The sequence below is a fragment of the Phasianus colchicus genome, chromosome 12 (assembly GCF_987193195.1).
Source record: "Phasianus colchicus chromosome 12, bPhaCol1.hap1.1, whole genome shotgun sequence".
Classification (NCBI taxonomy): Eukaryota; Metazoa; Chordata; class Aves; order Galliformes; family Phasianidae; genus Phasianus; species Phasianus colchicus.
This window is the reverse complement of record NC_143447.1, coordinates 5,496,373-5,521,452: the sequence shown is the minus strand read 5'-3', so window position 1 is coordinate 5,521,452 and position 25,080 is coordinate 5,496,373. Positions and strand designations below refer to the sequence as shown.

Here is a 25,080-nt window from a genome sequence, read left to right as displayed (position 1 = left end):
CCTAGAACATACGTTTTCATGGTAGTTGAAGTAGTGGCCACTGTAAACTGGGCAAACAATGGATAATCATAGAATCATAGAATCCTTCAAGCATTCTATCTTCAGATAGAACAAAAATCTGAAGGCCATTTAGTCCAACTCTCCTTCAATGAACAGGGACACCAGAGCTAGATAAGGCTGCCCAGGGCCTTATCCTGCCTCACCTTGACACTCTCCAGGGACAGGGCATCGATCACATCACTGGGTAACATGTTCCAGTGCTTCACCACTCTCACTGTAAGACTTTTTCCTTACATCTAACCTAAATCTTCCCTCTCTGATCTTGAAGCCTGTTTCCCTTGTTCTGTCACTGCAGACCCTGCTGAAGAGCCTGTCCTCACCTTTTCTGTAGCTGCCCTTTAGATACTGAAAGGTCACTATCAGGTCACCTCACAGCATTCTTCTCTACAGCTTGAAGAGCCCCAGCTCTCTCAGCCTGTCCTCATAAGAGAGGTGTTCCATCCCTGGGATACTGTTGGATTTCTGGGCTGCAAGGGCACATTGCTGGCTCATGTCCAGCTTGCCATCCACCAGTACCCTCAAATCTTTTTCGGCAGAGCCATGCTTAATCCTTTCATCCTCCAGTTTGTATTGGTAGTGGGGATTGCCTTGACCCAGGTGCAAAACCTTGCATTTGAATTTGTTGAACCTTATGAGGTTCAGCTGGGTCCACTGCTCAAGTCTGTGTAGGTCCCTCTGAATGGCATCTTGTCTCTCCAGTGTGTCAACCACACTTTACAGTTTGGTGTCATCAGCAAGCTTGCAGAGGGTGCACTTGACTCCACTATTGATGTCACAGGGGAAATTCCTGCTGGCACTTGGAGCATTCAGATTGCACACACTGTAAGCCTGCATGAACAGATGAGAGTTTTTTCACTTCAGTGAAAGCACTGTTGAAATTGTAAGCTGGCTAAAGACGTTAAGGTGAATATGTTAAAGGATTTACTACATGGATTGCTTGCTACAGACTTAAATTTTGAAAATTACTCAGCATACAATCTCCCATGCAGTTCTACACAGGTAATTTGTTCTTAGTCTGTGCATACCATTTTGAGCATTTGAACCTCCTGCTTTGTTTTCACATCCTCCAATCATCACTGAAGTATCTCACTGCAAAAATACTGGCACATAAAATGTGAATGAGAAGGCCATGTCTGGCTCGTCTTTCCTGGCTTATTTTATAGAGAAAAAAAGAATCAATAGAAAAGCTGGGGGCAGAAGGAGTGGAGAAGAAGCAAATGAACAGTGAGGCACAACGTATGGCTGAAAGAAGATAAGGAGTAGAAGAGCGAAGAAAGCGGATCTATGAGCAGCAGAGCTAACAAATCTACAAAAAGGATCTATCTCTCAAGATTTGAGCATCTCTATGGACTGATTACTGTCTATTAACACTTGGAACACACTCCACAGTCTATTTCTTAGTGAAAGTAGTATTAGGATTTACCTACTACATATAAACACGTACTTTCAGAAAGCTTAAAGGACTTCAGTATCTTTAGGAACACTTCAAATCTGGCTGTTGCTGACATAGACTCAAAACGTACAAAGTAAGTTCAATACACTGACAAATGGGGAGAGAAAAACACACATTCACAGACCAAATAATCCTTGTTTCCTTTAGAGGCCAGATTAAAAGATGGAGAGTAGATTGAGTTCAACCTGAGAATTGTATAGCTGAAAAGTAACTATGAACGAAGTCAATAAAAGAAAAAATTATGCTACATCTTCAATGCACATGAAAAATTCATGTCTTGATTATTGCTTATAATGGGATACAATATGTATTTTTCAGAGCATCTTTCTGAAATGTACTTAATGCATGCGCTTGATTAAAAAAAAAAACAAAAAACAACACACTGTACCTAGCAAAAAATACCTTAACAGAGCAGGAAAGGCAGGCAAGATGACAAGTGTAAGCAGAAGACAGGCAATGGTCAGCTGACTGGCCTAATTATCAGCTGTCTGCCCCATTCATGCATTCTTCAGTTATTTCAAAATGGCATGAATTGACAGTGCTTTTTAAAACTTCTCAAAAATAGGTTTGCAATGAAAATGCCAATAGTTGTTACAGCACAAGTGCCTGAAGCGACAAAATTATTGCTGAGGTGTTCGAGCAGCATGTGAGTTTCTGCTTTATTTTTATAAAGAAGTATGATTTGAGAAGTATGATTTTTGAAGTACCTACTGCAATTGATGTGCAAATTCTGACACATTTTGTATGACAAGTGACTAGCTCAGTGGTACATCTGCAGATCAATAATAGCACATCTCAGCTACTCAACTAGTGGGTGTTTGGAAGGAGAAAAAGAAGGGTTGCAACCATGCCCAGCAGCAAAATGAATCCCAGAGGCTTTTGTTCTCTACACTGTTGAACACCTGAAATGTTTTTACCGAACAAACTCAGATAGTATTGGAAATCCCCTGATGTGAAAGAGTTGGGTGCAAAAAAGTACAAGTCAGAAAAATATGGCTCACTGATGAGGTCGTGTAGAAGACCTAATAGCTTCCATATTCCTGAAGGACATGAATTTCAAGCTAATTTAATATGCAAACCTAACCATATCAACCAAGTGTGACCTTAGTTCCACTGAAATTCTCTGAGATGCGAATACACTCACATCAAACCGATTTTTTAAAGAACGGGCTAATTCTAAAGAATGTCAGACACCTAATGAGTTCTTGTGATTTTGTGGGAACTACTGGCAAATAACTGGTGAAGTTGTGAGAGACACAGTTACGTGGTGCTACAGCCAGGGTTATGGAAGAATAGGAGTCCAGCTACTTCTGACTTCAGCACTACTGTGCTTGTTCACTTCTTAGAGATAATGAACAGAAGCACAGATGAATTATTCCTTTGTAATTTACCACTACACCTCTGAAACACCACAGGCAGGGGCAGAGCTGAGCTGAAGGACAACTGGAAGAACTTAAATGTAAAAAGTCACAATTTATTTATCCCTAATTATTACAGAATCACAGAATCACAGAATTGCCAGGGTTGGAAGGGACCTCAAGGATCATGAATCTCCAACCCCCCTGCCACATGCAGGGCCACCACCATTCCACCTAATGCTAGACCAGACTGCCCAGGGCCCCATCCAATCTGGCTTTGAACACCTCCAGGGACGGGGCATCCACAACCTCCCTGGGCAGCCTGTTCCAGTACCTCACCACTCTCTCCGTAAAGAATTTCCCCCTGACATCCAACCTAAATCTCCCTTCCCTCAGCTTAAAACCATTTCCCCTTGTCCTGCTGTCACTCACCCTTTCAAAGAGTTGATTCCCCTCCTCTTTGTAGGCTCCCTTTATGTACTGAAAGGCTGCAATGAGGTCACCCCGCAGCCTTCTTTTCTCCAGGCTGAACAAGCCCAGCTCCCTCAGCCTGTCCTCATAGGGGAGGTGCTCCAGTCCCCTGATCATCTTTGTGGCCCTCCTCTGGACCCTCTCCAACAGCTCCCTGTCTTTCTTGTACTGGGGGCTCCAGACCTGGACGCAGTATTCCAGATGGGGCCTCACAAGAGCAGAGTAGAGGGGAACAATCACCTCTCTGTCCCTGCTGGCCACCCCTCTTCTGATGGAGCCCAGGATCCCATTTGCCTTACGAGCTGCAAGGGCACACTGCTGGCTCATGTTAAGTTTTTCGTCTACCAAGACCCCCAGGTCCTTCTCCACAGGGCTGCTCTCAAGGACCTCTCCTTCCAGTCTGTAGGGATGCCTGGGATTCCTCCGGCCCAAGTGCAAAACTCTGCACTTTGCAGTGTTGAACCTCATCAGGTTCACCCGGGCCCACCTTTCTAGCCTCTCGAGGTCCCTCTGAATGGCATCCCGTCCTTCAACTGTGTCAACCACACCACTCAGCTTGGTGTCGTCAGCAAACTTGCTGAGGGTGCACTCAATTCCGTCATCAATGTCATTGATAAAGATGTTAAAGAGCACCGGTCCCAAGACAGACCCCTGGGGGACGCCGCTCGTTACCAGCCTCCACCTGGACATAGAGCCATTGATGATCACCCTCTGTCTGCGGCCTTTCAACCAGTTTCTTATCCATCGAGTGGTCCACCCATCAAATCCACATCCCTCCAGTTTGGAGAGAAGGATGTGGTGGGGGACCATGTCAAAGGCCTTGCTCAAGTCCAGGTAAAATTAGTTCTATCCTAGCTAGGAGCAGCACAGTAAATTCTCTTACTTTGCACCTAATAAAGTGCTTTGAAGCAGGGTTTTATAACATCATCTTCTTAGCCTGTTCATCTTTGTTGTGTCTCTTTCCAACCTTTCTAACACGCAGCAATTTATTAGGAAGCAATTTATGGTATTACCATCCATAATTCTTTATGTGCCACTGTAAATACGCACAAAGGTTTACAAAACTGATAAGGCAAGTTCCTGCCCTGAAGGCTTGCATTAGTTATCAAAGTCTTTATACTTATTATACTAACATACTTAAATGCAGATTTTTAAAATGAAAAACGTAGCATAACCAAACAAAGAAAAACAAAGGATAATGAAATATCTACTTACAAACTCTAAACAAGAGACTGATTTGTTCTGACAATAGTATCCAAAAATGCTCAGCTTTCAAGGAATATCAAAAGCATTATTACCTTTAGTTCAGTTATAACTTTCTGACCTTAAAGTTCACAGCACATGGACCAAGATCAACAGTGCAAGACAACTAAAACAAAGAGTTTCAAACTACCTATGCAGAAAACCATAATTCTGATTACTGAAAGAAAACTAAAAAAAGAAATAGGTCTTCTCAAACCCATTGCTATGAATAAGGCCCTCTCCTCTGCTCATCCTGTATCTCCTTGTACGCTGGCAGGGTGCTAGGCCAACACAAAAAACAATAGGCTGGCATATCTTTCACACTGGCTCCTTGTACTTTACAACTTACCATTTCATTCAGAAACAAAGGCATGGCTAGTTGTTGTGACAGCCTTGAAAACAAAAGCCAAGCACAGAAGATGAGAAGATCTGCCAACTTTTGTCAAAAGAATGTCAGACACCTCATGAGTTCTTGTGATTTTGTCATGGCTCTAGAGGAGTGGTCTGTACAGCTTGTTTTAAAAGAAAATTCCATAGAAGAGCGAGAGCAAATGTAAGCGTGCTGCCAGTGTGCAGTTAGCCCAGTTGACTAGTATGTGCAGGGGTGGAGTTTCTTGCAGAAGGAAATCTTGGGGTGGGGTAAGGATATAGTCATATGAGAAATGAATAGATCAGGAGGTCAGAACAGAGGCAGAGATTCACAGGAAGCATGCAAAAGAAATACCTAGACAGCCTGGCACTTCTTGGGGATTGAGGATTCCTCATACCTCACCACTCCCTGCTTCACACTTGGCAATAGCATCTCTCACTCACCTGAAGCAGAGAGAGAATTTACTACTGCCACTATTTACGGTGCTAACACTGATAGCAGAGGCCTGTATAATGAACACAACGAGCAGACTGCAGAATGACTAAGGGTGATGCAGAGTTAAAATAAAAATCCTTTTCCTTAGAATGCATTTAGAAAACCAAAGTAGAAACATCAGAGATGACATGGCATGTCAGGAAGACATGATGCACAAAAAGTGATGCTGGTGAATTGTTTCTGGCTTACAAAACCAAGCTTTCTGAGGTCATGAAGCATTAGGATAAAGATTGCAAAATCCATTTAATTTTTCTTACGCATATGCATTTGATTATTATTACTTTTAAATTAGAAGTTTATATTTCTCTTCCTTAAAAACATCTGGGTTTGATAGTAGCATTACTCACTAAACTAGCCACAGAAGTTACAACTTAATTTCTTGCTGAAGCAGAAAAAAATATTGAAAAAAGGATACTAGAAAAAATTAAACAAACAGCTACTGATTAATTAATCTGAATTTGCTTTGGAAAACTGGATTATATTCCCACCCACTAAGCTCCTTGACAACATAGAAACACACTTTACAGAGATCCTTTCTCATAGCACATTCTTCATTCACAAATTCATTATCTGAGATCCCAAAGTCTTTGTTGAAATCTTCATTTGTGCCCAAAATTAGTTGAAGCTATGACTGAATAAAAACATATCATTTAAAGTTAAATAGAATTTAAAAAAATAATAATCACAGAATGAATTGTAGAATGAATCACAGAATGATTTAAGTTGGAAGGAACATTAAAGACCATCCAGTCCCAACTCCCATGCCACGGGCAGGGTTGCTAACATCTGGATCAGGCTGCCCAGGATTTCCTCCAACCCAGCTTTGAATGCCTCCAGAGATGTGACATCCACAACCAATCTGGGTAACCTGTGCCAGCACCTCACCATTCTCTGAGTAAAAAAATTCTGCCTAATATCTAACCCAAACTAAAAGTGGGGAGATTTAAAGTCATTCCCTTTTGTTCTATCCTTTTCAGACCATGTAAAAAGTTGGTTCTCCTCCTGCTTGGAAGTTCCCTTCAAGTTCTGGAAGGCTGCAATGAGGTCTCCTTAGAGCCTTCTCTTCTCCGATCTAAAGCCCAGCCCAACTCTGTCAACCTTTCTTCATAGGAGACCCCTGATCATCTTTGTGGATGGCCTCTAGTCTCACTCCAGCAGCCCTGCATGCTGCCTGTACTGGGGGCCCCAAGCATGGATGCAGTACTCCGGATGGGGCCACACAAGCACAGGGTAGAGGTGGGCAATCCCCCTCCCTCTCACTGCTGGCCACACCTTTTTTAATGCAGCCCAGGATTCTGTTGGCCTTCTATGCTGCAAAAACACACTGCTGGCTCATGTCCAGTTTTTCATTCACTGGGATCCCCCAAAAATAAGGTCTTCACATTTTGAATTGTACATGCAAACTTAGAGATTACTTTTTAACGCTCTGTATCTCAGATAGTAATCTCTATAATGGGGATAAATCCTACTCATTCACTTCATAAAGGTAAAAGCAATTTCATTAATGTTTGAAAAGCTGAATAGCCCCCTCAGGGTGAATCAGTCATTCTCTCTACAAAGCAAAATTTGAAAAGCACGTACTAAATAAATGTGTCATATCCGAATAAGAAAAATAAGCTACTAAAGTGTAAACACCATATATTCTGGGCCTTGAGAACGTCCAAGGTCTTGTTGAAAAATAAATACTAAACACTATCTACAATTAGGGCAAGGAAAGTCAGCGTTTAAGGTTTGCCTGAGCAAATTTAATCAAGGACATTAATGTAACTTTCTGTAAGTAGATCCAAACAAATGAAAGACCTACACCTTGCTAGTCACCCTGTTCTACAAGTTCTCTTTCTGTACTCCCAGAAATAGAAGAGCCACCTGTATGCTGTTAGAAAATGGAATAATTGCTTATAAGACAGGAAGTCCCCATCTGGCATGACAAATCTCTTTCTTCTATTTGTTTTTGTTAGCATACTTTAATCTCATCCTCTGTGTGTATCTTTAAAATGCTGCTGTACCTCAGTTTCATTTAAAACAGCTCCTTATCTGACTTTGCCTCTTGATTCCTTGCTAGCATTTAATACTCTTTGCATTAGACAGCTCTGTCTGAATCCTCCCTATATAATTATGTCAGCTTTTCTGGTACCCTTAACCTTGAATATCTTGACAGCAGGGGCACTACCTTACCTTTCTTTGTACTTCATATTTGACAGCTCTAGCCAAAATCCTACTCCATACCCAAAGGTTACTGAAAATCCTAATCTACAATCAAGGAAAAGAAATAGGTGACTTGGAGGGGTCAGCAAAACCCCCTAGTGGGTCCAGTCTTTTTTTTTTTTCCTGAGATACAAGACAAAAAAAAAAGAACCATGAAAAGAATCAAATGAGGGAGAGACTCGCTGCTTATCACCTCAACAAGCTCATTCTATAGGTGAAAGAATGCCTTCTCTTCTGACTTAACTTCGTGCTGTCATACTAACCAACACCCACAACAGCAACAGTCAAAGCATACAGGGTGGCAATGCAGCCCATATTCTATCTCTGTTTCCCACCAACAACCAACTTCCTTCTCAAGAACAGGAGTTTTTCCTGTTATTGTTAGCAGCAGGCTGAAACGGACACCGTCAATACAAAATGGGATACTGAGACAGCATGTTGCTCAGTAATCGTACCTGCTAAGCTTGCTAGGTCAGCAAACTGAAAAGGCACGTAAAGTCTCCAGAATGGGAGCAAGCAAAACAAACAGTAAAGGAACACTGTAAGCTCGAGCAAAGGTAGCTGTGTTTTCATGACAGAAATTTGCCTGCGCAATCACTGAATTGAGGATGTGCAACTACCAACTCAAATTCAGTTGGAAGAAGGGACCATATAAGGAGAGAAAACAGGAGGAGACTCAGCTCTTGGAAAAGGATGGACGTTTGGGGAAAAATATAAATATGTATTAGGCAAATAATGAATATGCATGTTGTGATTGTACACAGTCATGTACACTGAAGCAAAGGTAGAGAACTGCTTTAGGTGTTAACCTCCATTCTCTCACACACTACTATAAAGGATAGCTGCTGATAACAATTGCAATTTGATTGTTAGCAATTACTGGATGTTTGGCTCTGTGAAACAATAGGAGCTAACACAATATGGCAGAGGTAATAATGATTTCCAGGGTATACTTACAACTATCACATATGAACTCCTAAGAACGTTAATAAATAGACTTCTGCAATTCCACTTCACGTCCCTACAACCTACAAGGAGGCAAAAGAGCAGCCATAGTGCTAGTGGTAAATGAGGAGACTGGGTTGGTTTGTAAATGCCAGTGCCCAGAAGGAAATAGTATGACTGCAGCACGGTTCACTGGTATCAAACACTTCCACATTCACACCTACAAAGATGGGAAGAATGAACAGTATCTAATGACTGTAGCAATAAGGACCCAATAGGCATCAAGAAAATACTCACTTCAGCTACTAATGTTGAGATAAATATTGAAGCTCTCATTGAAAGCAACCATGAATCTTACTGAAGATTTCAGAAAGCTTCAGCTAAGGACTTATTAGAGTAATTCCCAAGCTCTGACCCTGGTGACCAGCTTCAAAGCTCCTGCCTTCTTTTTATCCCTTGTGTAGGTTCCCATCTGAAAAACTCCACAATCACAGAAACACAGGACGTGACTAATTTAGTACAATATGCACTGCACAAGCCAAAAGTTATAACAGTCACACTTACTACTGTGTAAGCCGTTTCATTTAAAAATGAGCATAAAACTAAGTGCAGACAAGAATAACTTTTGTATCAGAAGACAAATATCGCTGGTAAAATAATAATGTAAAATTAAAATATTAGAATCAGCTAAACTTAGAAGATAGATAGCAAAATGAATAATATATGCAAGTACAATCCAGAGTTCTGTTTTATGCATACAAGGGGAATAATTAACTGATCTGGAAACATGTAAATGAGGGCTTAAAAGCATTTTCAAAACAGCACATCCAATTTCAGTTACACACGCAGAAGTTGCTACATTATAATAATTAGATTTTTTTCACAAAAGATTTATTTATTTTGAATAGGAGTATTAAATATTATACTAATTACTAGTTATTTTACTTTGTACCCAGGGAAAAGGAATGAATATTCATTAATTCCTCAAGCTAAGAAACCCCAACAGACCAGATAGACTCCAGCATAACTACTGTTACATACAGAAAATATTTGGTACAAAACGAGGCTTCTTCCATAAATCATAGGTGTCTTTTTTCACATGTTAAATGAACAACAAGAAGCAACAGAACAACAATTAAACCAGAATACATCAGTGCTGTTCCTTTTACTTTTTTAAATGCCTTTTTGTATAATGCCCTTAAGAAAAGTTTCTAGTAGTATTACTTTGGGAATACAACAACCATTTTGCTGTGGCAGCAATGGTAAAACTCAACATATTCTAGAGATAAATAATAACCAAAATATCTTGCACTTTTTCCTCCAGTTCATCATTTTTTTTTTAACACAAAAACTTCTGCCGGCTTCCTAATTTCATCATAGCAACATCAGAAAAGACACCTGCTCATCAGCTACAGACTAGTATATAATGATCAACATAGAATCTCAAACGTCTCAGCAGCATTTCCAGTTGACTGTCAAGTTTAAAGATGAGAAGCTCGTTCTGATTCCATGCCTTATTTTCATTTGTTAAATTGAATCCAAAACTTTTCAGTGATGAATGATTCGTTACTTTCACAATGCCTAGTGGGAGATATGTTACAGGGGCTTTATTTTTCCGAGTTTGGAGACTTGTGTTTTCTGAAACAAGATCATTTCAGGGATTTCTGAATTGCTGTCCAACTCAGGTTCAGGAAGTTATGTGAAAAGTAATGGATTGCCAGCTTGTCAAATGGCTGAGTGAGACAACTAGAATCTATCAGTCACCAGAGTTGTACCAAACATTAGCTAAATCACTACAGAGCTTGCTGTTTAATGTCATCAGTGCTTGGCCTCTCTCTGTATATCCATGGCTCTCAATCCAGGTTCCTCTAACAAACAGCCACGTCCACCACAGAGTGATACCATCTGCCTACAAACTTACTTGATAGTTATGGTTCCCGTGCATTCATGTTAATGAAAAGTATGAATTCTTCCCTATTAGTTCAGATGCTTTCTGTTACTCTAACAACAACTACTTCATTTATTTAAAATTTTATGTTTATATAGAGTGGTAGAAGAATCCTAACAAGCAATAGTTCAGAATCTAATCATGTTTGGCATAAAAGAATGGCCAATCCATTGCTTGATATATTTTGTTTATTAAAATAACACAGTAGATTAAAACATCATTGCAAAAAAATCTCCCCAAAATTCAGGAGCATCACTGTTTCCAAGAGGCCAACATTTAAAAAGGAAATTAAAATAAGGCCTTGACAGAATTCTTAATTTAACCAAAATTAAAGTTGCATTCCTTTGCACTTGGAAATCAGTCTACAATTTCACATTTTGATGCTCTAAAGGAGCATCAAAATCTCTTACTTGAACATTCAGCTTGATAAAAACAGACATCAAAAAACTGATGTATACACAGGATCCACATGAGCTAATCTAGTGATGCAGAAACAAGACTGGCACACTTTTTAAGTGTTTAATAATTTACCTTTACTGAGCAACACAAATCTCCTAATGAAACTCCCATTTTATAATCACCCAAACTGTGCTCTTTCGCAAAGATACCCCAAATCATTTACTCCCTTATAATCACAGTGCAGTACAGCAGTTTCCTACTGGCCACTAACATACTGCATTTCTTGTACCTGCATGAAGTCTCTCTCTCTCACATTTAACAAATAAACACCATATGACCAACTGAGGAATTAATTCATATTATTGCATGTTTCACCACAAAAGCACACACAAAAAAAGCTCATATTAGAACAAAAACATATTTCTGCATTGAAGCTATAATTACATCCAGTCTGCTTACAGCTACTGCCTTTCTGTGAAGGAAACATGCCTATTTTGAGTCCAGAACTGGACCAAATCTTATTGCAATGAGAACATGTTTTTTTTCCCCAGTTTTCTTGTCTGAATTAGTACCCAGAAATATAAATACATTAAATCTCAAGCATTAATTTCACGTTTCACATGCAGTTGCCAACATACTTGAAACCAACTCTTGTTCAGAGCAAAGCATGAAAGTGTACAATATAGTGTCTAAAAATGCACCCGTGCCTGACATCAGTTTAATTTTAATGCATGTGTAATCAAATTCTTTACAACTCAGTTGTACATTCTCAAAGGCTAACACTCTAATTCAGGCAATACATCCTGTTCCTAAACATTTAAAATGCACGCTGAACTTGTTTCCTCAACCAAAGGATATATGAGGAATTATATCATGGAGTTAACAAACTACTTCAATTAGGTTACATATATATTTTTTAGCTTGGTTCTTTTATAATTATGAGGTCGATTTATGGCATGTCATTATAGGTAGGAAATAATACTATGACATAAAATGCATCATTAATACTAAAAGAACTTGTGTGATATATTTGTATGGATAAATAATATAAAAGAAACCAATTAAGCCAAAGTCACTGAAGTATAAATAACACAAAAACTTATCATTCGGTAAGCTACTGAAATAAACTAATAATTAAGGTATTCACTATCAGTCTAAAACCATGGAGTCAGGATTGGGTTAAGCAAGACGTGTGCAAGTGGGGCACAGAACAGAATTATGCTATACTAGTTTGAGATAGTACTCTAAAACATGCAGTGAAGTATTTTTTAAAAAGTTGTTATATTAAATGTTACCTTTCTTTGCTACTCAATTAATTATTTAAACTTTTATGAGAGAGACTAGATTCACACACTTGCAATGACTAGGAAGATATTTAAAATTCATTACAGTACATTAAACTTGCACTGAATAGTTAGCATCACTGCAAAATAAATAAATAGTCAATTTGCTTTGATCAGCAGAAATTCTGATAAAATCAGCAAAACACCAATTAAAATGTGAAAAATATCACCTACTGTCATTATTCTAATTGAACCAAGACATATAGAGGAAACTGATTCAATGTTTATTTTCCTATCAGCTGTGTCTTCAAACTGTAAATCATTACAGCTTTTACTTGCATACCTCTCTCACAACCCCAGAATTAATTCTGCAGATGGATTTACTATGGACTGCATAGTACTAGGATAGGACCTCCTATCATAAACAGAATAATAAGGTCTTGCTGCACTTCTCTGAACTCCTGTTGGGAGGGGCAGTGAGGGGTAGTAATCCATTCAGAAATACGTGAACAGAAATGAAATTTGACACGTGATTTTTGCCTTTGTTCTTTGGAAACAGGTGGGATAGAATGAAATAATTAAGCTGTATTTACAGTTGTATCAGTTTCTGATTCATCAAGTTTCTCAGTTTTGAGGCCTTTATCTTGTGAATAACCACATCCTTACCTGTATATTAGAATACTTGAAAGACAAAAAAGGCAAAATCTCAGAAACTAGTCTGGAATTTTGAGGCACTCTTTTCCAATCAAAAAAGGATATTTTATACAAATGAACAATTCTCACACCCTCATAAACCCCTGGCAATTGAAAATGATAATTTTATTTTGCATATCTAATCATCAGCATGTCATTGTTAGCTATCCAATTAAGATAACCTGGGTCAGTCACTTGGGAGTGAGTGTTTCAGGTGAACTTTCTGAATAAGGCTATACATCACTTTGAACAGCTATGTATTTCCTACAGACTTGGATGTCTTGATGTCTCTCAGAAAAGAGAACCACAAGCACCTACCTACCAGTTGCCAGTAACAGAGCATGGGGAACACAAACAGAAAAACTGTGGGCTACTAGAGATAAAAGAAGACTAGTGTTTATACTCTGGGAGATCACAGTGATAATATACACTCTGAGTGACCCAGTTGCTGCTGGATTCCTTATGCACACATCAGTTCCTTAGTGGTTTATTTGCCTTTCAGAATTTTTAACTGAAATTTTCATAACACCTGCAATTGAAAAGGAGCGTTCCAGTACTTGATACATGGTCATTCCTCAGCCCCTTACTGACTATTGTCAGTGATGTGTGGCACTTGCATAGCGATGAATCACAACTTGAAACCTGAGGATGACATAGCTCTGGAATAAAATATCAGCTAACAGAATTACAGAGCTGAATCACAAACACACACTTCCTTTGAGAGACTGACTTCAACTATCCATGCAAAAGAGGATGAGCATTCTGGAGGTCCCTCTGTGAAGGGATATCATAGGTATCATAAAGGTAGCACAAAGATAAGAAGAGTTGGTGTTGCAGCTTAAGAGACATGAAGAGAGAGAACTCACAGTTTGTGTACAAATGCAAAAGAAGGCAGAGTGCATGACACCTTGAAGAACAAGATGAGAAAACTAACCTTGGAGTCAATGAAGGAATTCAACAGTAATCACCTGTCAGTTATATGGCAGAACTCTTGAAACTATCTCACAAGGTACTTTCTCTTTTCCCAGCCCTCATTACCTTTCCCAGTTTGACAAAATTTTCTCATGTGACACAGAAGGAAAAAAAAACACCACAGTACTTTCTTATGTGAAAGCACAAGGACTTTGGCCCAAACCCTGCTTTCTCTCACTGACCGTGACTGTGGCAAGCAAAAATGTGAGCCAACTAAATTGGTGGCTAAACATAGTATGGACACAATACGCTGCTCCAGTCAGTATAAAGTTCCCTGAGCCTTGAAAATTTATTAACTTTTTTCAATGGAAAAAACAAAAACAAAAAAAAAACCCAACCAAACAGATAGAGCATACTCACACTGCTGAACTCTGAACTCTGATTTTGATTTAAAAAATAGAAATAAACTAGGTGTTTCTGCTTCCTTATCAAGCAGCAAGGGAAGTGACGTTTCCTTGTATAAATGCTTATTATCCATCACACCGCAATATTTGAACTAATTCCTCATGATGACCCAGGTCTATTTGAGCATAACATGCACATAAATGTCAAAAAGAAAACTTGAAAATATATTCATCTTTTTTTTTTTTCCAGCTGTCAATCTTCTAATGTTTCTAGTCATCAAAAGGCAGGGAAAGTGCAAACATGGGATACAAATCATGTGCTCTAAAAAGCACCAGCAGGACAAAATTCAGAACAAAAGCCTACTCATCATTAAGAAGTTTGGGGTACAGGCAGGAAAAAGAGGGAAAGATTACACATTTCCCACTATGTGCTTTTTCTGTGTCCAGCATCTGTAAGGCTTATGACATAAGCATATTTCTTCCACCACTCCATGCTACTACGAAATTTTGTTAACCATTATGTCAATAGCAAGAAAAGAACTCAGCATTTAGTCTCAACAATCAGAAAAAATAATATTCCCTAAATGGACAAAGTTTCATTCCAGATCCACAGGGTAGATAAGCAAAGTTCACATATGCGAGTAATTGCCCTTACAGCTCTTACCATGCTTGCAGTTATGATGTGAAAGGGGCATTAAAGCCAATTGTTCTAGATGATCCAAAAATCCTCCACTGCCTGTATACTGCTGCCACTCAAAGAATGCACCATTTTAATAGGACAGAAGGATGAAAGACGCCTCACATATTCTTAGTTACAATACTGAACATCCTTAAGTCAGTTCTGTAACACTGCTTACACACAAGACGTGTAAATTAAAATGGTCTATGATAACATTGTTTATGAAACCTGCATCTTCCAAAACATTTTTCTTGACTATTTTAGTGTTTTCCAACACAGAGGAAAAATAGATACTCAAAAAGAAATATTATGCTAAAGTTCAATAATTTGGATGCAAAGTTACAGATATGCTGATAATTGTAAATGGTCTGAGATTTGAATGATTTTCCACTCCAGTTAAATATATTGAGAAGTATACTCAAATAATTAAAAAATGCTGGAAATAAGCAGTATTTGAAATTAATGGAAGACATATATTCACCCTGTTGCATTCATTATTTTTAAATTATAGATCCCATAGATTAAGAAATGCAGTGAAGTTAAAATGAAGCAATTTTGTTGCTAAATATTGTCATTTAGATTAAAATGTATGCATCTGCTGAATCCAAAAGCCAAACACTACTAGTGCTGCTTGCTTATATTATTTGTAAAATCTAAAACAAACTGTCAACAACCAATGAGGAACAACTAGAAAAACATTAAATATGAGAGACTAAAGACCCAATTTCCTTGTCTCCCAGGGGAACTATTTTCTTACATGGTATGGGTTGCCAAGCAAAAGATGAACATTTCAAGAAAATAACATCACATTAATTGAACAATTCTAAATAGCTTAATAAAGGTCTATACATTATAGATGCTGTGACAAGTGGTTGTAAGTCTAAAAGGCTAAGAAGTTGCTTATAGCTTCTTTTATCCATTGGTTATGAGTGAACAACCCTTATTTCAAATACACAATCCTTTAACACGTTGGTAACATGGTTAATAATTTAAAACCTTTTATAAGATTATTTTAGGGGATGAGAGATGAGTTTCAAATGATCTGGATCGTGCAAATGGCACAGGTTTAAAAACTCAAATGCTGTCTCTTCAGATCTCCACCACATCAGTATGATTTCTGATCATTTCAAATTTCACCCTTTAGTTTGGGAAAAATTACTTGGAGCGAACTACTGGGCAATTTTACATATCATCTTGTATAGGATATTTAGTAACATGTTGAATGCTAGAAACCTTTGTTCACTGACCAAAGAATAACAGATCTTCAAAACCAGAGTGGAAAATCTTCTCACTGTTAAATAAAGCATTGCCACCAATCAACATACAAATGAAAGCGCATGGCTGAATTTTTACTTACACTTGTAAAGATACTGGTTTTCTTGGAGGACTGCACACAATTTCTTCCCAACAACTCAAGACAGATGGTAAAGTTTAATCGTTGCCAGTTTTCTGTTTCAACTTCAGTACATTTTGAAGACAAACATTTAAAACACATTTTGAATTTATTTTCCATCAGACTTGCATATCATTTATACAAATGTCAGCAACCAGGTCTTATCGCATCTCTATTGATCCACATTGTTTTATCAGTACGGGTTCTTTTATTCCACTCAACACTGACATATTTTGTAACAAATCTGAACAAATCGGCCAAGGAAAACACTTGTATTTGTGGAGAAGGATGTCTCTTAAATAATTCATCATTTTCCTATGTCATCTTCCTAAGGCCTAATTCATGATTAGCAGCAGCAGGAACGCAATAACACTTCAGAATAAAACCTCTTCTCTAATGTTTTCTTGTTCACTTTTAACATTAAATTCCAGAAAATCCTCAAGATTGCCCATCTCCAGGACCTCACCAGTGGCAAAATATGAAATGACATACGAAGAGTTCGACTATGGAGAACTGAGGTGCTTACCTGGATCAAGACTTCTGAATTGTAGCTGCAATATTTTCCCTTAGTTCACAGTCATCACTCCCCTCACAGCAGCTCCAAAGCCAATATTAGTGTTAGCTAAAGGTGGAGGAAAAAAAAAAAAAAATCAACCCAAATTTAATTTAAAGAGAGAAAAGAAAGAAGAGAAAATTGAGAAAATCTGAATGTTTTACAGGTGCTAAGAATTTGCTAAAGCATTTATAATAAAGGGATCGATTTCACTAAGCATACACTCAGAACACTATGAAATCTGTAAGAGGTATATACTTAACAATTCAAGGAAACAAGTTTTCTTTTCATGATACTTGGTTATCCTATTTACTTCCTAATAGTCCTACAGCCATAAAAGGCCAAAGAACTCTGACCTTGGCAAACTAACTAAGCAAGAAAAGGCAATCATGTGTACAAGGTTGTCACCTACACCACAAATTATGATAAAATATATCTCAGTATTGGAAAAAATAGCTGTATGTCTTCAGTGACATCCACTGTAGTACGTTTAAGGATTTGAATAGGACAGCAATTTATTTTGCACTAAAATGTTTTATGGTTATCATAAAGCATTATGTCTTCAGAGACTGAAAGGTGATGTTTTTATGGACTGTCGCTTCGTGTTGCATTATCTTCACAGCTTGGAAACTAACCTGCTTTTTTCTTTCTTTTTTTCCTCCAAAGTGCTCCCCTACCCCACTAATAAAAGGCGGCACACAATGGTTCAGTTTGATCAAAAGGAAATTGAATTAAGGAAACTGTACAAGAAGTATATTTCTAACACAGAAGAATTTCATAATGAATGATTATCCAGCTAATTAGTGAAATAAATAATAATAATTGCCTGTCCCTCTTCATTAGAATCTTAGAAAATGGACTCCCAAAGCATTGTTCTTGTCTTTGATTTGAAAAATTTGGACACCGTTAGTTTTACCATCACTTTGCCAAAAAGCCAGTTCTATTGTGCAACAACTGGATGAAGGAAGGACAGGCAGACAGATAGGTTAATGTGTAAGATGCCCCTTTTTTAGCTTAAGAATAGTTTCGAGGTAGTAAATTGAGTAATCTGATGTGGTTAGTTTGCTCTTGATTTATCTCTTCCAGAGAGCCTGAACTGCCAGTTAGGCTTAGGTGGAACAAATGTACAGCATGTCCCTTTGACATGTTAATCTGATGGATTTCAAGCTCATCTATGCCTATGTAAATTGCAGATAGCGTGAAAATTGATTATGAGTCAATATTATGAATATATCAAAGCCCCTTCCCCTTCATCATGTTCTATAGCATTTGACAAATATCACACTTCCACATGGCCAAAAGTGGTCCATGCTTCTGTCACCTTTGGATTTTAAGGTACTGTTTGCCAGGTGCACCTTAAAAAGTTACATTTTGAACAGACTGCCTGCCAAAGCCAGCACATTTTAAACACATTACTTGATGTTGAAGGAATTTTACTGGCTTCTAATGAGGCAGCGAATTAGCCTTAAGGGGTCTAGTCTCAATTTGACACGTGCATTAAACGGAGTTATGCACGTCACATAACTAATCAGTTTATCTAGGCCTTAATATAGCTCTCACTGTGGTTTCCAAGCCATCAAGGCCTTTGGAAAATCACCAGAGAGAACAGGCCCCCAAGTACCTTTTTTTCCACTGATGTTATATGAGGGCTGCTCTGAAGGTAAAGCATCCTATTTATTTTGTTGGCTCACAACATCGGAGGTGGATGTTGGTGGTAGTATGGCAATAGGGGATGAATCTTCCCACTAACATTCTGTTTCATTTTGTTACCATGCAACAGATGGCAGCAGTGGGGCAGTCTGACAGAATGGTGTCTGACATCGAAGTGTAGATGAAGCAAAGTGTGTCACTGAATTCCTCTGCGTGGAAAATATTGCACCTAATGATTTTCATCAATGGTTGCTGAACGTCAGTGGAAACTGAGTAGTGGAAGTGAGCAGTGACGTGATGAGCAGTGCATTTCAGCAGTGGTGACAGCAACGGGTCACCTCCACTGGTGAAGATTTGTATGAGCACAGCATGACTAACAGTGGTGACTGTGCTGAAAAATAGCGTTTTGTAGCTGACAATTTGCTCAGTCAGTTTGTGCTACTATGCTCTTTGTACCTGCTATGGTTTCCTTCTAAATACGTAGGGAGCATTGCATGTAGATTGCCCCAGAAGTTTTTCCCATCCTCCTCCCCAAATATGAGCGGCAGCATCTTTGAGGCTCTCAAGCATTGTTTTATAACAAGACAGAGAAATAAAGACACATGGATTCAAAAAGATGAGACTAAAATATGGATAAACTTAGAAGAATAAACACAGAAGTTCTGTCTGCTTCAGACACTCCTTGCTCTGATCAGACTGTAACAGAGCAATTTCAGTTTCATTTTATTTTTTTAACCTATTGGCATAAAACTGGGGACAAGTGACTAATCACTAAAGTAGCCTGAACGTTAGCACATTTACTTATCTGGAATAAACTTAAATGTTATTTCACGGAAAAAGCTCTTTGCTCTAAGCAACACAGTTGATGCCCAGACTTCACAGAGTATATTCTTTCAGGCAGCAGTGCTGTAGCACTGTGGCACTTCTTGAACTACCCAACATTATTTCTTTGTATTGCTTTATTATCTTAGTTCTATTCAGATAAGAAACTTCAGTTTCAGGTGTAAAACAACACCAACAACCAAGAACACAAAATTTTCTCCTCAGAGAAGAGAAGGCTGGGAGGTGACCTGATAGCGGCTTGTGAGTATCTAAGGGGCAACTGCAGGAAAGAAGGGGAAAGACTCTTCAGCAGGGTCTGTGGTGACAGAACAAGGGGAAATGGTTTCAAGGTCAAAGAGGGTAGATATAGGTTAGATACAAGAAGCTTTCTTGGTGTGGATGGTGAGGCACTGGAACAGGTTGCCCAGTTATGTGATTGATGCCCTGTCCCTGGAGACTGTCAAGGTGAGGCAGGATAAGGCCCTGGGCAACCTGATCTAGCTCTGGTGTCCCTGTTCATTGCAGGAGAGCTGGTCTAGATGGCCTTCAGAAGTCTCTTCCAAGTGGAAGGATTCTATGACTCTATAATTTTAAGTTTTCCATCCTTTGATTATTTTTACATGAAAATACAAAATGACACTGCAAGCCTTCAGATGTGCTAGATAAGGAAAATAACTCCCTGACCTCTTCGGTGTTGCTAAGTCCTTCCTACCTAAGGTAATAAATGGCTAATTCCAATGAACGCAGGAAAGCATCACTGCTGATAAAATTACCAGACAAACATTTGAATTTCTCTTCAGTATCACTTTGTCTTCAGCTATGCTTCTCAGTCAAATAAGGATTCATCATTTTTCTCATTTTGGTATTGCACATTGGCTTAGTTTCAGCTGGGATAGAATTGTTTTCTTCAGAGTGTCTGGTATGATGCAGTGTTTTGGTTCTAGGATGAAAACAATGTGGATAACACATAGCTGTCCATAGTTCTGCTAAGCAGTGTTGTACAGAGCCACGGCCATTCTCAGCAAAGGGCACAAGGAGCTGAAAGGGCATGGAATCAAGACAAACTGGCCAAAGGGATATTCTGTACTATTTAACATCATGTCGAATCATAGAATTGCTCAGGTTGGTAAAGACCACAACCTAACCATACTACCCTAACTCAATCTTCTGCTAAATCATGTCCCTGAGCATCACATCCAAATGGTTTTTAAACACTCACAGGGATGGTGACTCAACCACCTCCCTGGGGAGCCTATTCCAGTGCTTAACAACTCTTTCTTTAAAGAAGTTTTTCCTGATATCCAACCTAAGCCTCCCTGGCACAACTTGAGACCATTGCCCCTCGACCTGTCACCTGTCATCAGTGAGAAGAGACCAAGCCTGCTTTCTCTACAATCACCTTTCAGGTATTTGAAGAAAGCAATAAGGTCTCCCTTCAGCCTCCTCTTCTCCAGACTAAACAGGCCCAGTTCCTTCAGTCTCTCCTCATAGGGCACATTCTCCAAGCCCTTCACAAGCCTTGTTGCCCTTCTTTGGGCCTGCTCCAGCACCTCTATGTCCCTTCTGCTTTGAGGTGCCCAAAACTGAACACAGTACTCGAGGTGAGGCCTCACCAGTGCCAAGTACAGGGGCAGGATGACTTCCATAGTCCTGCTCCTACACCATTCCTTATACAAGCCAGGGTGCTATTGGCCTTCTTGGCCACCTGGGCACATTGCTGGCATGAAGGAGTTTTGAAGGGTCTGAGAGTTCATCTCATGGTCTTTTGCCAGTTGTGGGAGCCAGCTGGGCATTGGTTGGTGGGTGGTGAGCAATTGCTCGCACATCACATGGGAGAGGGAGAGGAAGACATAACTATCACTCTTCTTCTTTTCTCTGTCTTAATAAATAGTTTTTTTTCTCAATCCATGAATTCTATTTTGCTTCTGTTTTTCTCTCGAGTCTCTCCATCCTACTGGGAAGCAGGGTGGAAGTAAGTGACCAAACGCGTGTGTGACGCTTAGCCATCTGCTGCATTAAGTCACAATAAACATAGCACAGGATTTCTGTTCTCATTACAAAACACTCTCAGTGCAAATGCCATGGACAAACACACAAAATGTCTAAGAAATTTCATTTTCCAAACAGAAAACTTTTATTCACACCATATAAACAATTGCTCCTCCCAACTTGTACCTTATATAGTCATACCTTCAAGTTATAGCTTTTATTTAACTCCTGACTAACATGAACCACAGGTAACAGGTAATATGCAACCTGGAATTGAGCAACACTTCAGGTAAAGGTCCTGCAAACACATCTTAAAAGCAAACTGTCTGAAATTCTTTTTTCATGAGCATAGAATAAATGTAAGAAAAAGGGCCAGACCCAACTTTCTGGTAAATCCTATTTCTTTATCTTCAGAGGAGGCAGAACACAGCCATCCAGGCCCCACGCACTTCTGGAATTAGTGGAACTTTCTGTAGTACCTATGGTCAGGATGGAGTTCCTCAAATAATGCCAGGGAAGGCTCAGGGTGATGGGCTGCTGCTGGGGGATGGCACTGCCAACATGGAGGGGAAGCACCCACACAGCCCAGGCTGGCTCTGCCAGAGCTGATCAGTCTGGCCTAATTTGTAGGATCAAAAGAAAGTAACTGCTGTTGCTGAGAAGTTTCTTTGCTTTTATGTAGTTGTTCTGAGATGTTTTTCGCTCACTAGTAAGTTCAAAGAATCTTTAGACCCTAAACTGCTGCGGAGCCAGTTACCACAGCAAACATGCTAATGTGTTCACAAGATGATTACATACTACACTTACTTTTTTTTATCCCATGTCCTTCAAACTGTAGCTGCATAAAACACAGAATGGTTTGCACTGGAAGGGATCTTTAAAGGCTACCTAGTCCAACCCCTCCCAAAACATGAACATCCCTTGTTCCCATCAACACTCCTCATTCTCATACAAGGAGGAACAGACTTTACTTTAGAAAATTACTTCATATATAGCTAAAAGCTCCGATCAAAACACAGAAAGAAATTGAAGCGTTCAGAAAAGCATCTATGTTCTTTTTCCCCAGACACTTAACTTGGACTCAAGCCTTATTCAAGATCATAAAATGAACCTCAAATATACATCTCTACATCTTTGCTATTTAATAGTCATATTACTTTCATCTTCCTCTTCCAAGAAAATTTAGGGTCAGCAGGATGAACTGTATCACCACAACACTGCTCCACAGAAAGCTAACATATGCTATTCCAACTTTGAGAAATTCCTTTTCATACAGAGCACACAATATGGCCTAGCATAGTATAGTGGACTGCTTTCCTAAACCAGGCTAAGTTTGAAAGCTGGTCAGGTTTGCTGCCCTTCCTTTTCCTGATGTTATGTCACATTCATTCAAAAGCTGATCCTTTGAAATATTCTTATATCCTGATCAAAGCTGTATCTGTGGGGTCTTTGTGAACACTTAAGTATTTAGTATACTTCTACATTTAATAAAGTACTACATCTTACAGAGATCCCATACCATTACATATTGCATACGCTTAAAATCAGGAAAGTTTTCTCCAATTTTTTAATGCTTTCTCACACATGTAGAAGACTTTTTTAACAGCAACAACAACAACAAAAAAAAGCCACATACCTCTTATAGACGCACAAAACTCCAAAGACATCTCCCCAAAATAAAAACAGCAGAAAACAATATAGAAGACAAACTACTGTATTACATCCTACTATGGAGACTTTTCGAGCTGAAATCCTCAATAAGTTCAGGTGCTTGCAAAGAGCATCTACCAAGATGCATGTGAGCTGTTCCAGGTGTCTCACACAATTGACTTGCAGTAAAAGTAGGAAGAAGTATCACTGTTTCTTTATTCCTACCACCCTGTAAATGCTGTAGCAGTTAGACAGATCAGTACAAGAGGAAAGACATTACAACAAAGGTGTGATGACAGAAGGATCAGCGCAATAGAAAAGCGCTATAAAGGAAGGAAAGAAAATTGCTCACCCATATCAGAAGATTCCAGGTTCACAGGGGAAAGCTATGCCAAGGAGGGATCTCCAGGAAGAGATCCTTCCCCAGCACCAGTCAGCTCTTCAATGAGGTCTAGGAGAGGTGCAGCCAGGCTCCACTCCTTCTGGTCACACAGCTGCATTGCCTTCACCTGTGCTTCCAGGGCTGACTGGGTCCTTTACCCAGGTGCTCAATCAGTGGTTTGGGCCAGGACTCAGCAGTTCCCATACAAATGCCCACCTAAAAACCTCACTAATGCCAGTGGCCATATCATTACCTCATTGTGAAGGAAAAGAAGAGAAAGATCCTCACAAATACAGCGAAAAGGAGATGCTGGAAAAAACAAATTATAAAGCATAAAAGCTAACAACTCAGTATTCCTTAGCATTTATAACTTGTTCCAAAACAAGAGACACATCCATAATTTAAACTACTCAAAATTGCTTGGAGAAGCCAGTGTGAGGTCCTTCCCATTAGTGAGAAAAGTCTGGTTACCAAGGCAAGCCAGCTCAGTGCCTGAAGTCCTCAGCACATGCTCAGGGTTACAAATGTGAATAACTGTCCTACATTCCTCAGCTACCTGGCAATTGCTGTATTCAGGTCAGGCAATGATGGGTATCTATTTATTACACTGGGAGACCACACTAATTCTTGCTTTGTCACCACCCAAATTCTGCTAGCTCACAATATAGTGTGAGGTTTCCTTCACTCTACAAAGAAAGAATTGTAAAAAAAAAAAAAAAAAAAAAAAAAGTTTTTGCAATGCTGTGTACTAAATGGTGATCTAAAGCTCATTAAAGTCAATGGAAGTCTCCTCACTGCAATAAGAGAGAGGTACTTCCTCTCTACATAGCATATACAAAATATACCACAAAGAAGACATAAATCACAAGTAGGAAATTCTGCATCAATGCAATCAACCCGTACAAAAGCAGACAGGTTCATTTTTAAGCATAGTTTTGAATGAAAATCCTACTGTGCACAGGTATTTATTTGTTGTCTCAGCTGTAATCACACATCTAAAATAAATAAATATTTTTTAAAAGCACTTTTCAGACTGTTCAAATTGTGAGAAGTGCAGATATTTTCTCTACATTTGAAATGGACTTCCTCCCTCCCCCCCAGACAAAATACCAACAAAAACCATTAACCACTTCAAAAGATCTCATTAAAAGGTTTCTCTGTTTTCACTGATTATTATGTAGCATCTACAAGACTACCTATAAATTTGTTCGAATTAGGTTTTCAGACCTTTATTCCAGTCAATTTCTTTTCCCTGTGTGGACTTTCTCAGGAAATGAGATTTAATGAGTCATAGTTCTTAGAGATAATCACAGGAGAGCTCATTAGCTTTCTGTCAGATTTGTACCTATCTGCCTTCAACATTGTTGTAACTTACTTGAGCTAAAAAGCAGACACACTCAGATGAAGCAATACAGTGGATTTTGGATACTATAGCAATACATATTTCTCCACAATTTAAAGATCAATATTTATCCATAATTTGAAAAAAAAATCAATATACCCCCTTTCTTAACTTTTTTTTCCCTATTGTGATGGCATCACAGGGAGAAACACCTCACATTACAGAAAATTAATAACACAGATACAGTATGCTAGTATGTAGATGAATACTAGCAGAAAACTAATCTAGCAAGGAAAAAAAGGCTCCAGTAATCAGAACACATCTCTTTTCTAACATACAAATTTTTCTGTTTTATCACAATCCTGCAAAATCTTTCAGACAT

At 38.9% G+C, this 25,080-nt stretch overlaps 1 long non-coding RNA gene across 2 annotated transcripts in view; it reads right to left on the bottom strand.

Annotated features, from left to right (window-relative positions):
- Positions 1 to 25,080, bottom strand: part of LOC116225568 (uncharacterized) — a 253,551-nt gene that overhangs the window by 163,511 nt on the left and 64,960 nt on the right. For both annotated transcript variants that reach the window (XR_016470294.1, XR_016470293.1), the window contains exon 3: positions 16,837 to 16,932. This is a non-coding gene — a long non-coding RNA (uncharacterized LOC116225568). The remainder of the gene's footprint in view (positions 1 to 16,836; positions 16,933 to 25,080) is intronic.